General features: G+C 41.8%; 1 protein-coding gene across 2 annotated transcripts in view; it reads right to left on the reverse strand.

Annotated features, from left to right (window-relative positions):
* LOC139689904 (uncharacterized) overlaps positions 1–12,392 on the reverse strand; it is a 55,017-nt gene that overhangs the window by 35,013 nt on the left and 7,612 nt on the right. Inside the window, exon 2 of one of the 2 annotated variants that reach the window (XM_071587024.1) lies at positions 5,134–5,229. The exons of the other annotated variant lie outside the window; for it this stretch is intronic. The gene's annotated coding sequence lies outside the window, so the exon portion shown is untranslated. The remainder of the gene's footprint in view (positions 1–5,133; positions 5,230–12,392) is intronic. 2 annotated transcript variants of the gene reach the window in all.

A 12,392-nucleotide genomic window follows, 5' to 3' on the forward strand; every position in this document is an offset into this window, starting at 1 on the left:
GGTGATAGGACACCACCCGTAATTTAGAAAAGAAAAAGAAAAAAAACCACATGCAATAAACACAAAATCATATATCCACAAAAAACAAAACGTGGCATACATTCATTCATGAACACTTATACCCCACACACATGCAGACACTCAATCTACATCTTACATACACATGCACCTGAAAGTATACCTAACAGCTTTGCAGTGTTTAACTTTGCTCCGACTTGCAAATTCAATGTTTTCAATATTTCTAAAGTGACTTCAGTTTCTTACTATTATGATTTCTGACTGTTCGGGGAAAGAATGAGTATTTGTACCTATCTGTCCTGGAATCTATCTCCCTTATTTTATCTTTGTGGTCTGATCTACTTAAGTAGTGTGGGGCCATTATAATTCCTTCAGTGTCATAGTTAAACTCGTTTGTTCTGAACCTTTCTAAAAGTCTAAGCCTCGCTTGTTCTCTCCGCACTTCAAGTGGTTCCCAGCCTAAATCCCCTAAGAGACCTTGCTCCCCATGAAAGGCGTGGTGTTAGAACAACCCCCAAATATTTAACTTGATTTGCCGTAGTCAGTACTGAACCCTCTATTTTGTAGTTTATATCCTGTTCCTCGCTTCCTTTATTCCAAAATTTCAAAACTGCGCATTTATCTATATTCAGTGTTAATCCCCATTTATTGCACCATTCCGAGATATTGTCTAAGTCTCTAGAGAGTAGCTTGCGATCTAGTTGGCTCCTTATTTCCCTGTATACCACCGTGTCGTCAGCAAATAACCTTAGATTGCTACTAACGTGTGTGCTTAAGTGCTTGACAATATTAACTTTTTAAGTGACAATCAACACGGATTCAGGAAAACCAGCTCCTGCAAAACCCAATTAGGATTATTTACACATGATTTAATTTTATCTGGTGAGAGAGGTAGGCAAAAGGATGCCATCTTCTTAGATTTTCAAAAGGCATTTGATAAGGTTCCACTTGGTAAACTCATTCATAAATTAAAGGTCGCGGGTATAAACAAGGGCGCAATAAATTGGGTTAAAGATTTTCTTTCAGAGCGGGAACAGAGGGTAGTCCTTTATGGCGCTAATTCCGACAGCGTTCGAGTCACGTCGGGGGTACCTCAGGGAAGTTTAATCGGGCCGTTGCTTTTCTTGATTTTTGTTAACGATTTGAACCGCGAAGTGAAAAGTAAAATTAGGATGTTCGCGGATGACACGGTGATCTATTGGGAGATATCTGGGGATGAGGATCGTTTTATTCTAGCGCAGGATTTAGATTGCATTACTAAATGGTGTTCTAACTGGGAATTGCCACTAAATTATAATAAATGTTCGGAGGTAAATTTCTTTAAAAGATCAACGGGATTTGCTTACAAATTAGCTGGAGGTGACCTGGCAGTAGTTGATACGGTAAAATACCTACGTGTCACATTCACAAAAGACTTAACTTGGGGGACTCACATACGTAAAGTCTGCGGTCAAGCATATAAAAAATTGGGATTCATTAGACGCATTGTCGGCAAAAGTGACTCGAAGGTCAAGGAACGTTGTTACCACGCTCTTGTAAGGCCTCATTTAGAATACGCATGTAGCATGTGGGATCCGAGTGAAAAAGGTCTCATTCGGGAAATTGAGAAGGTTCAACGCCGGGCAGCCCGTTTTGTAAAAAATTCCTACGATAAAAGGCAAAGTGTTACCGAAATGCTCATGGATTTGGGGTGGGAATCATTGGCAGAGAGACGATTCAATGCAAGATTGAAATTATAAAATAAATTCAGATCCGCATATTTCAGCACCGAGGTCTCGCAAATTATTCGTACTCCTACATACGAGGGTCATCCGGAAAGTAGTACCCGTTCGTGCCGCATGAAGTGCTGACGACGCGAGTAGCCGCTGGACGAGGTCAGATAGCTTCAGTGGCTTGTCTGCCTTCTCTGAGCCAAGTTGCGTGACGCTAGCATTGCCTGTGTTGTTTCTGTGATTGTTTACAATGTTTAAAAAAATTGAGAACGCCGCCAGTTGTGAAGTGAGGGCAGTGATTAAATTCCTCAATGCAAGAAACGTTCGCCCATGTGATATTCATCGCCAATTAAAGGAGGTGTATGGAGACAATGTAATGGACGAGTCGTCTGTTCGGCGGTGGTGTCGCAACTTCAACATGGGGAGGGGGAACACACACGACGATGAGCGTTCGGAGAGACCGTCTGTCATTACAGACCAACTGGTGAGCTCAGTTGACGAATTCGTGAGGAACGATCGGCGCGTCACAATTGATGACATCTGTGAGCATTTTCCCAATGTTTCTCGAACAATTGTTAATGAAATTGTTAAACACCATCTGCATTATGCAAAAATTTGTGCAAGATGGGTCCCTCGCGTATCTCAATGAGCTGGCGGCGAAGGACTATGCAGCAGGAATACAGAAACTTGTCACACGTTATGACAAATGCCTTAATTTGCTTGGAGATTATGTTGAGAAGTAGTTTAAAGTATCCTCTTTCAAATAAAATTTTTTATGTTTGTTAATATTTACTTTTGTGTCTTTATTTCACGAACGGGTACTACTTTCCGGATGACCCTCGTACATTGGTCGCTTGGATCATGCATATAAAATTCGGGAAATAGATGCCAGAACTAGCCGACTCAAGGACTCCTTCTTCCCACGGACAATACGGGATAGCAACTGCAGGGTTATAGATAGCAAAAATTCCACTTGCCACCCTCAGCGTCTAAAAAATAATTAGTTCTACTTAAATGCATGCTCTTCCACTAACCTTGTGTGTTTTGTTATAATAACCCATTCTTTCCAAATGACCTCATTCGTGTTCTGTTCATCTGTTTTTAAGTTTCCCTTTCAATCCCTCGTCCCTCTCCGCGGGGGGAAATTCCTGCTACCTGCAACGTTGGGTCGCATTCCCTGCCTTTTACAGTCTCCTCGGGGTGGTAGAGTGTTTTGTGGTGCATGTTCATGTGGTAGTGGTCTTTCACATTCTTGCTTGTTGTGTCCTGGCTTCCGTGTTGTAGGATGGCTTTCGTGCTGCATCCTGGGGTGCAGTTTTTAGTTGTTTTGCGGTATATGTGTTTGCATGAGTATTGGATGAAGGGATTTTTGCATGAGTGTGTGCGCTGCTGTGGGTGTAATTTTCCGTGTTATTTTTTTCCATGTGGTATTTTTCTTATTTACGGTTGGTGACCTAACACCCCCCGCCACACGCCCTTGCGGCGGCTTGCGGGGTTTTATGTAGATGTAGATGAAGACCTGGTAGCCAAAAAATCACTTTAGTTTGGGTGGAGCTGGAGGTGCCCAGAGTCCCCTCGCCTGGGAATCGAACCCGGGACCCTCCGGTCAGCAGTCCAACGATCTACCCCTTGGACTATTGCGAGCCATATATAGTATATATATATATATATATATATATATATATATATAATTGTTTCGGAACGGCTGGGGACGGCACTGCTGGGCACGGGCACGGCTGAGGGCGGACACCTTACAGAACAGATGATATTCGCCTTGCATGCAATTGCATAAACAGATCAAATGTCGAAGGTTAATATGTTCAGATATATTCGAAGGACGTGATAATTCTCTTAGTATAAAACGATTCTCGATGGAGGACACATCAGATGCTATGTCTGCGTTATCCTCAACATCCTATTGGTTAATACAAACATTGGATGTCAAGGGTTGTCCTTAGAGGATCTACTATATACGTCCTCGTGAGTGGAGTATTCGTCCAGTCAAACGTTAAGTTCGAGAAAAAAGGAGAGAACGCAGTTCGTCTTTCGCTGCCTTACTCCACGACGAGGGTGGAGGCCATCAGGAGCAAATTTGGGGATTGGGAAGCCTACCTATCCATCAACCCATTGTCGCCACGTCATAGTGAAGACCAAAGCAGCCGTTTTTTGGAGGTGACGAGGAAGAGGGCCGTGGGTAGTTCTTCACCGAAATCCGTGAATGGCGAAGCGGGACCCTCCAAACGCCTCAAGACTTCGAAGTGATGTGATAAGGAAATACAAGGCCTCGACTTGGAGTGAGCTATGTGATTTTACGAATGCTGATGAATGGACAAATTTGTTATGTTTGCACGGTGTTAATTTGATGCGAGAATGTACTATCGCTATTCAATTGTACGTGAAAGATAGACTTGATGTTGAGAGACGAAACCGATTTTATTACCTCCTGTCGTGTGCTGGAAATGGGTGTGGTGACAGCAGAAGTGCAATATCTGAACTGTTTCTTAGAAATTCTATTTCTCCTCATATTTTTGTTAACTGCCTTTAGACAATACTTAATGAATAGGACACAAAGATCAATTGACACAGCGGAAAGAGTTTGATAGTGCAAAGTATTGCACGTCATTTTATATCTGCTTTTGCATTCAGTTCCCATTCATTGAGCGAATTTGTTTTTGAAAATTTGTTGAATAAAACATTAATAGTAATTGAGGAACCATTCTTTGTTGAGTGCACGTGTGAGGATATGAAAAGCATTTTGGCGGGTGCTCCATTTGAAATCGGTAAGAAATATTGCTCCAAGCAAAAATTACGGTGAACGCCTGTTTTGATGACAGGCAATAATATATTACTGGGGAAGAGTTATCTAAGACAGAGTGATGAGGAAGCCTTGAAAAATCAAATAGAAATTTTTAATTTAAATTTAGAATTTAAACCGCGGCGTGTGATTACTCCTGAACAATTTGCTGATTGGGTTTTGTGTGTTTATAGGGGATTGACGTGATATCCTGAGAAGAACCACGATGGCACAAAAACCACCCGCCGAGGAGTTTCTTGATACTCCTCCACCCACTCAAAGAACGAGACACGATGTTGGGGGTTCCTCCGGAGGAACGGGAAACTCTGGACAGCACGGTATCCCCGAGGGCGAGAGTGAGTCGCCGCTGGAAAGACCAATACCCTTTAACCACGTCACATTCACCTTCAGGCAACGCTCGTGGGAGGAAATAGACTGTGGGTTAAAAACTTTACCTTTGACGATCGCCCTTCACTCGATGCTCGACGATTGATGTGATAAACGACGTACTGCCTTAATGTTCAGGATTCCGAGTACATAAGCCCATGGTATTATGTATTTCAAATTTTATAGTTCTCACGGATGAAATTGTTGTCAGGAGCAACTCACCGTAAGAAATGTCCTCCTTCGTACAGCAGAGTAATGTCATTCACTTCATGCCGAATCACTCAATCACTACGGGTTACACCATAACGAATACCGATACTGCAAGTAAAATTAAATTGGACGATTAGCTAAGAAAGAAGAACGACAATTTTTTTGTTTTATTTCCGGAAACGGAAAACTTAGAAAAGTTGAAAAAACACAGCATAAAACATCCAATTCACGCAAATTTGATGAACAACGATGTTCGATACCAGGGCTATATTCTGAACTATATAGATTACGGTAGCCATGAATTACTTGCCGCGGCTAAAACCGAGGAAGAAAAGCAATGGGTAAATTGTAAATATTATTACGGAATTGTAGATGAAACAGGAACCGTCAGTAACATAACAGATAATTGGGACACGGGAAATATGACTTTGAGTAGCTGCAAGAACAGAGACTAAATCGAGATATTAGGTGCGGGGAACGTGAATGAATTCGAGGTAGAAACGAATTGTAAGGGAGACTTGTTGTATCCGGGCCTAATCAATGGCCGGACTCCCGGGATATTTAATTCCTTTACGGTGAAGAGCATTGAAAAAAATTCGCAAAAGACTACCATTAAACGTGGTTACACGCCGTGGTCGAGTTCCTTTAATCCCAAGATGTACAGGCGAAACGCGGCATTAGGAAGTCAATGGCTGTTCGCGAAATACAAACCTTTACAACATCATTTTTTCACTATGGTTCCCATAAAGAAAGCTAACGGCGCATTTATGAAGATGAGAGCATCGTGCATGCTGGAACAAAGTTTCCAAGTGACCTTCGTATTTAGGGACGATGAGACATCGAGTATAGCGCCCCTGGACATGTGCCATTTGCGAGCTAGGGGAGGATGGGTGAATGGAAGGCAAAACTACAATGACATGGGAACTGTGATGCAATTTTTGACATGAATGTATTACTTGTTTTTTTTCAAATAAAACCATATGTTCACTCTTTAAACATGGTTTTATTCACACGGCAATACATCTTTGACTTTATTACCAATGTAACCATATGGCAGGGTGCTGATCCTGTCATTTAAAACAACCCTTTTCCTATCCTCGGAGGACAGTGCCAGTCTTCTCTGTTTAACCGTGTACAAGTGGTGTTCTGTGGGCCGAATGTTGTACTGATGGACCGAGGACCGAGGAATGTGTAGTAAACCTGTAGTACTCCTTCGGAACTTGGTTCCACTGGAGCCATGGAGTGTTTTATGGAGTGATAGTTGAGGGAGTATTTTATGCTAATTGATTTTTTTAAATTTATATATAAGCATTTTATTTTATTGCATTTTTATTATTATTATTATTGTTTTTTTTTCCTCCTAGTTATTTTTATTGTTTCTTTTTCTTATTGTATTTTTTTAAGGAAAATGTAGAGGCAGGGAGGGAAGTTGAGGGAAATAGGTACAAGGATATACTGCGGGAGGGGGTTGTGACAATATCTGCTTGTAGTTTATCAGGTAGGATCGGGAGGAGTGAGGTGAGGGAGGTTAGGAGAGCCTGGACCGGATCGCTTTTTTTTATGCTTGCACATTCCTTCTAGGGTTATTTCTTTGTGGAAAGGGGATAAATTTTTTATTAAGGGTGGGATGGAGGTGGGTGGTTGGCGGAAACTTGGGTGTTTTTTTCTTCGGGGGCGTTGAACGGAACGGCTTCAGGAGTTGATGAGCATATTTAATTTTGCCAGTCGGGAGGGACGAGGACCATAGGGAAGATATGAGGGGATTTTTGGAGCTAGAGATGGACCTGCTATAGCTATGAAGAGCTCTTTGCATAAGCTCATTGACCGTATTAATGTTTAGATCTTTATGGATGAGGGTATTGGGAACAAACCAAGGGGCTGCTGCAATGCGTCTTGTCAGCTTGTTTAGCCATACCTCGATTTTGCTTATCGCTCCTTTGGGTGCTGTGACCCATACGGGGGACGCGTAAAGAACTTGGGGGAGTAGCATGGAATGGAGGATAGCAAGTTTGGAGTTTAAGGAGGTTTTGGAGGATCTGGAGAGAAGGGGGTGAAGAGCGAAGGATGCTGAGCGGAGATTGGCTAGTTTGGATGTTACATGAGAGGAGAAGGATAATTTTTCATCTAGGGTGACGCCGAGGAAGGTCGCGCAGGTTCTTTGGGGGATGATGCGGTAGAGAAATTCGTAAATTCTCCGTTTAGCTAGTTCAAGTATACAAAAACCTAAATGGACAGGTTTATTTAACAAAACTTAGTTCTTTTTGAATTCACAAAAATATTTATCGTCAAACATGATATAATTTTGACAACCCTGAAGAAAGGAATTCCCTCTCCCGGTGTCTGGATTTATTTTCTCTTGGAGGACAGCAAACCTTTTGTATCTGAATGGGTCCTCACAACATTTACCATATAAACTATTATTTGCCAATTTAAATAATGTAGAATAACAATTATTCTTTGTTTCTTTTCTCAAATTTATATTTCACGTGACATATTCCTTGAAAACGTATTATTGTGTGAAAACAAACACTTTGTGCACTTTCGTGATGATGAGTCCCATCTTCGCATAATACTGTAAATTTAATCCTTAGGCTTACACTCCACGGAATTCATTCGCACCATCAAGAATATCAAAATTAAGGAACGGGACCTGCTAGTGAGCTTTGACGTAGTCTCGCTCTTCACGCATACTCCCATTGATGACTCAATGCTACTAATCAAAGAGCTCACCTCGGAAGGATTACCAAAGGATTTCCCGGACCTCGCAGAATTCTGCCTCAAGAATTCATACTTCCTTTGGAATGACAAGTACTTTCAGCAGAAGGAAGGTGCGGCCATGGGATCACCACTCTCTCCTGTGGTAGCTGACATTTTCATGGAGAATTTTGAGAAGAAGGCAATAGAGACCTATCCGAAGAAACCATCTCTTTGGATCCGCTATGTCGATGATACCTTTTTCATCTGGCCACACGGGAAAGAAGAACTAGAGCTGTTCCTGAAACACCTAAATCAGCAACATCCTGCCATACAATTTACCATGGAAACCGAGCAGAATGGTGTTCTCCCTTTCTTAGATGTGTTAGTGACCAAAAAACTGGTTGGCAGCCTTGGCCATGCGGTATACCGAAAGAAAACCCACACCGACCGGTACTTGGATGCGTGATCACACCACCATCCCGCCCATAAGAGCTCGCTAGTAAATACACTAGTTCATCGCGCCTACGCCATCTCCGACGCCGAATCACTCCCATCAGAAAAGAGATACCTCGTTTCTGCGCTGGGGAAAAATGGATACCCAGAACACATGGTCCGAAAAAGGACCGTCATAAAGGAAATGGAGTTGACGAAAGAGGGGATTCGGGCCAAGGAGCAGAACGAGGAGAAACCAGAAAAAGAAAAACCAGCGGCATATGCTACCATCCCCTATGTCGCCGGAACGGCTGAGAAGATAAGCAAGCTACTACGGAAGCATAGCATAACCACTAGGTCCTCCACAGCCAGAAAAATCAGCGACATAATATCTAAGCCAAAGGACAAAATCCCAAATATCATGCACGAAGGTGTATATGAGATAAAGTGCACGTGTGGGAAGTCATATATCGGTCAAACAGGGAGGTCCATCAGATGCAGGACCAAGGAGCACCAAAGAGCCACAGATAAGAAACAGTTCCGACTTCGATGGATTCGCACCTCCCCTCCCCGCCCATACCCCTTTCCCCACCCCAGCATATTTTCAGTCTCAGTTGAAGAAGGCCTCTGTGACGGCCGAAAGCTCGAACAATTTACCGTGTGAGTGTTCTTTTAAATGTTGCTATTCTTTTCTATTTGTGTTATATTGTGTCAGCCCATTATATATATATATATATATATATATATATATATATATATACACACACATATATATACACATAAATCCATACAAATATATAAATATAATTATATACACACACACGAGGACTGTTAAAAAGTTCCTCGTCAATCGTAGCGTAGGGGGTAAGGTGTTTCGTGGTGCATTTTCATTGGTAGTGATGTTTCAATTTCTTGCTTGTTGTGTCCTGGCTTCCGTGTTGTAGGATGGCTTTCGTGCTGCATCATGGGGTGCAGTTTTTTAGTTGTTTTGCGGTATATGTGTTTGCATGAGTATTGGATGAAGGGATTGTTGCATGAGTGTGTGCGCTGCTGTGGATGTAATTTTCCGTGTTGTTTTTTTGCATGTGGTATTTTTCCTTTTTACGGTTGTTGACCTAACACCCCCCGCCACACGCCCTTGCGGCGGCTTGCGGGGTATTATGTAGATGTAGATGTAGATGTAGATGTAGCGTAGTGTCATCCTTATATGGGCCTCTTGTTTCAGGAACATTCGACCGAACTTGGCGCGCTTTTTTTGTGTGGTGCTGCAACTTCCATTGGGATGATTGAGCACGTCATAACCATAAACCCATGCTTCGTCATCAGTTGTGACCCTCGGGAGCAAATTTGGGTCGTCGCGGACAGAGTCCAGCACCTCATTAGCAATGTTATGCGTTGCTGTTTTTGGTCGAAATTGAGCAATTTTGGTACGAATTTCGCGGCAACCCGTGTCAGGCCCAAATCATTGGTAAAAATCAAATGGTACGAGCCAATCGATATGTTTAGGCCCACAGCAAATTCTCTATTGGTGATTTAATCATAGGGCAATACTATTTTCTGCACTTCGTCAATGTTTTCGTCTGTTGTTGACGTGCTCGGGCGTCCGGCACGCTCTTTGTCGTTCACATACTCTCGGCACTCTGAGAACGTTTTGTACCACCGATAAACATTGCTTCGATCCAAGATAGCTTCTGCATATGCCACCGCCATAATTCGGAATGCGTCCGCGTACTTGATTTCGTTTTTCACACCAAATTAAATAAAGATTCTTTAATCCATTTTCTGGAACAGGCAAAAATCAAAGACAAGCTAAAACACGTCCAAGCAAAACAGCTGCCAACAATTAACTGAGTATTCAATATGGCCCAACCTTCCGAAGTGAGAGACACGAGTACCAACATAACGCCACAAAAAAATCGAAAATCAAATATACGTCACCCGCAGAAATTCAACATTGGCGATACTTTTGAACAAACCTCGTTTATATACATTCATATATAAATATAAATAATACATATATATATATATATATATATATATATATATATATATATATATATATAACACTTTTTGAAAGTCTCATGGACGTGAATAATAATGTATAACACTTAGCACTAGTGAACACACAAAAAAGAGACTCACTATTTTTCGAATTTTCGGTGGTCGTTACCACCTTTATCAAGGATCCTTCGAAAAATAGTGAGTCTCTTTTTTGTGTGTTTCTGTGTTTTTGTCTGTGTCCACTAGTGCTAAGTGTTATATATATATATATATATATATATATATATATATATATATATATGTGTGTGTGTGTGTGTGTGTGTGTATGGTTTTTGGCAAATTGATTTATGACAGTACATAAAAAAAGTTTCCAACCTAAAAAAGATAAAGGACATTTTTTCTGAAATTTTCTGAATGTTCACAAAAGTGAAAATTCTTTGAAAAGTGTAAGTGGAACTTTTCAACTGATCGGTCTAAAGTTGAATGGCATCCATTTTTAAGTTTCCGGCCTATAATTCAATTTATCATCTATTCTAAGGCCACGAGGTGCGAATGGCCCGAAACAAGTGAAAAGGAATGAAAACTAAATGTATACTTATATTTAAAAAGGACAAGTAAAATCTACTAAAGAATTTAATGCTGGTCAAAAACACGGGGGAGTTCAAAGGTGAGCGTGGCCTCAGTATGGGGTAATAACATAATCCTGGTTTTGCTGCAAAGAGCTGAAGCGAGAATTGGAACCAGTTCCGAGCGGTTACTTTCCAACAGTAAAATTCATCCCAAATGGGTGCATTGAGTTAATAAATGCCAACATGTCAAGTTTTGACGCAAAATGCCTCCTCACCTTGTGTCATAAAAAGGGCATTCACGATGCCAGACTTTCGCCTTGCCTGCGTTTGTTCACAGCGTCCACTTTGAACGGACCAACCAGCATTAAATTGTGGGACTATTGACGAATTATTCTAAGCGATAAACAATCATCAAAACGTTTAGAGTACTATAAGAATGGCGCTATTGTCAAAATAAAATAAGATTTACTCATCCTGACCATCCAAAACTTTGTAACAGTCCATTAGCGCTCAAAATACGCCTATGAGCAAATACTATTTGGAAAGCTGTGACTATGCCTAACGACATGTAAATGTTGAAATCATTAAATAGCATTCGAAATACAAAATCTCAGATGCAGTTATCTTCTTTCTTTCTCCATTCTAGCCTAACCCAACTAGCCAAAAAGATTGAGCATCTGCAAATATATCACCAACATTCAACTTGCTGGCTGCATATTTTTATGTTTGACGTAAAATATACGGTAAAACTGTGGCTCGAACCCCTTGGCTTTTTTGTCTCTTTTGAAACACTCACCCCGTCCCTCGTGTCATTCTTTCGACCACCAAGTTTCAGGGTTGCCCTCAAATCATGTCTCACATCTCCTTCCCCAAAGCAAAATTTCAAATGTAGAGTGAATATTATCAATCATCTTCATTAAGATACCGATCATAGTATACGCTGGATAACCAAAAATATCTATTGTATCGTTTATTGTATCTATCGCATTGTTTACTATAGAATTTTCTGTAAATTCACCGCAGACACACCCGACCCCGTGACATGCTAAGTCTCACTTTACGGGGCTCCTCTTTGCCATCGGTTGTTATATAATTCATTGACCCCTCTCATTTACCGCTCACAAGATCTATTTTGGGAGTACGTTGGTGATAAGTCGCGCACGTACCTCGCGCTGAGTCACCAGATGATGTCCCCTCCTTTCGCCCGGACCCAATTGGACAACCGGCGGTTATATCCGAGAAGCGATGCTCTCTCTCTGAGTTGACGGGAATGTTTGAATGTCGACACCGCCGGCTGCAAAGTCCCGGGCGAGCGAGAGGCGAGGGGCCACGAAGGACTGCCGCTCGACCCCCGATTTGACATTCGAAAGCGACTTTGGAAAGACCCGTCTTTGCCTGACGTGGGGGATGCAAACCGGTTCTCAGAGAGTCTCGCGCAAATTCCCGAGAGAAGTCCGGAGCAACCGAAAATTCGCACGAGGAATGAATGATATGCCACGAAAAATGTGGCCCATACACACACACACACACGACGGTACGTTAGGACCGATCCGCGGCATATACGTGTGCCGA

Source organism: Hetaerina americana, unplaced genomic scaffold (genome assembly GCF_022747635.1).
Source record: "Hetaerina americana unplaced genomic scaffold, ioHetAmer1.1.p SCAF_29, whole genome shotgun sequence".
NCBI classification, from domain to species: Eukaryota; Metazoa; Arthropoda; class Insecta; order Odonata; family Calopterygidae; genus Hetaerina; species Hetaerina americana.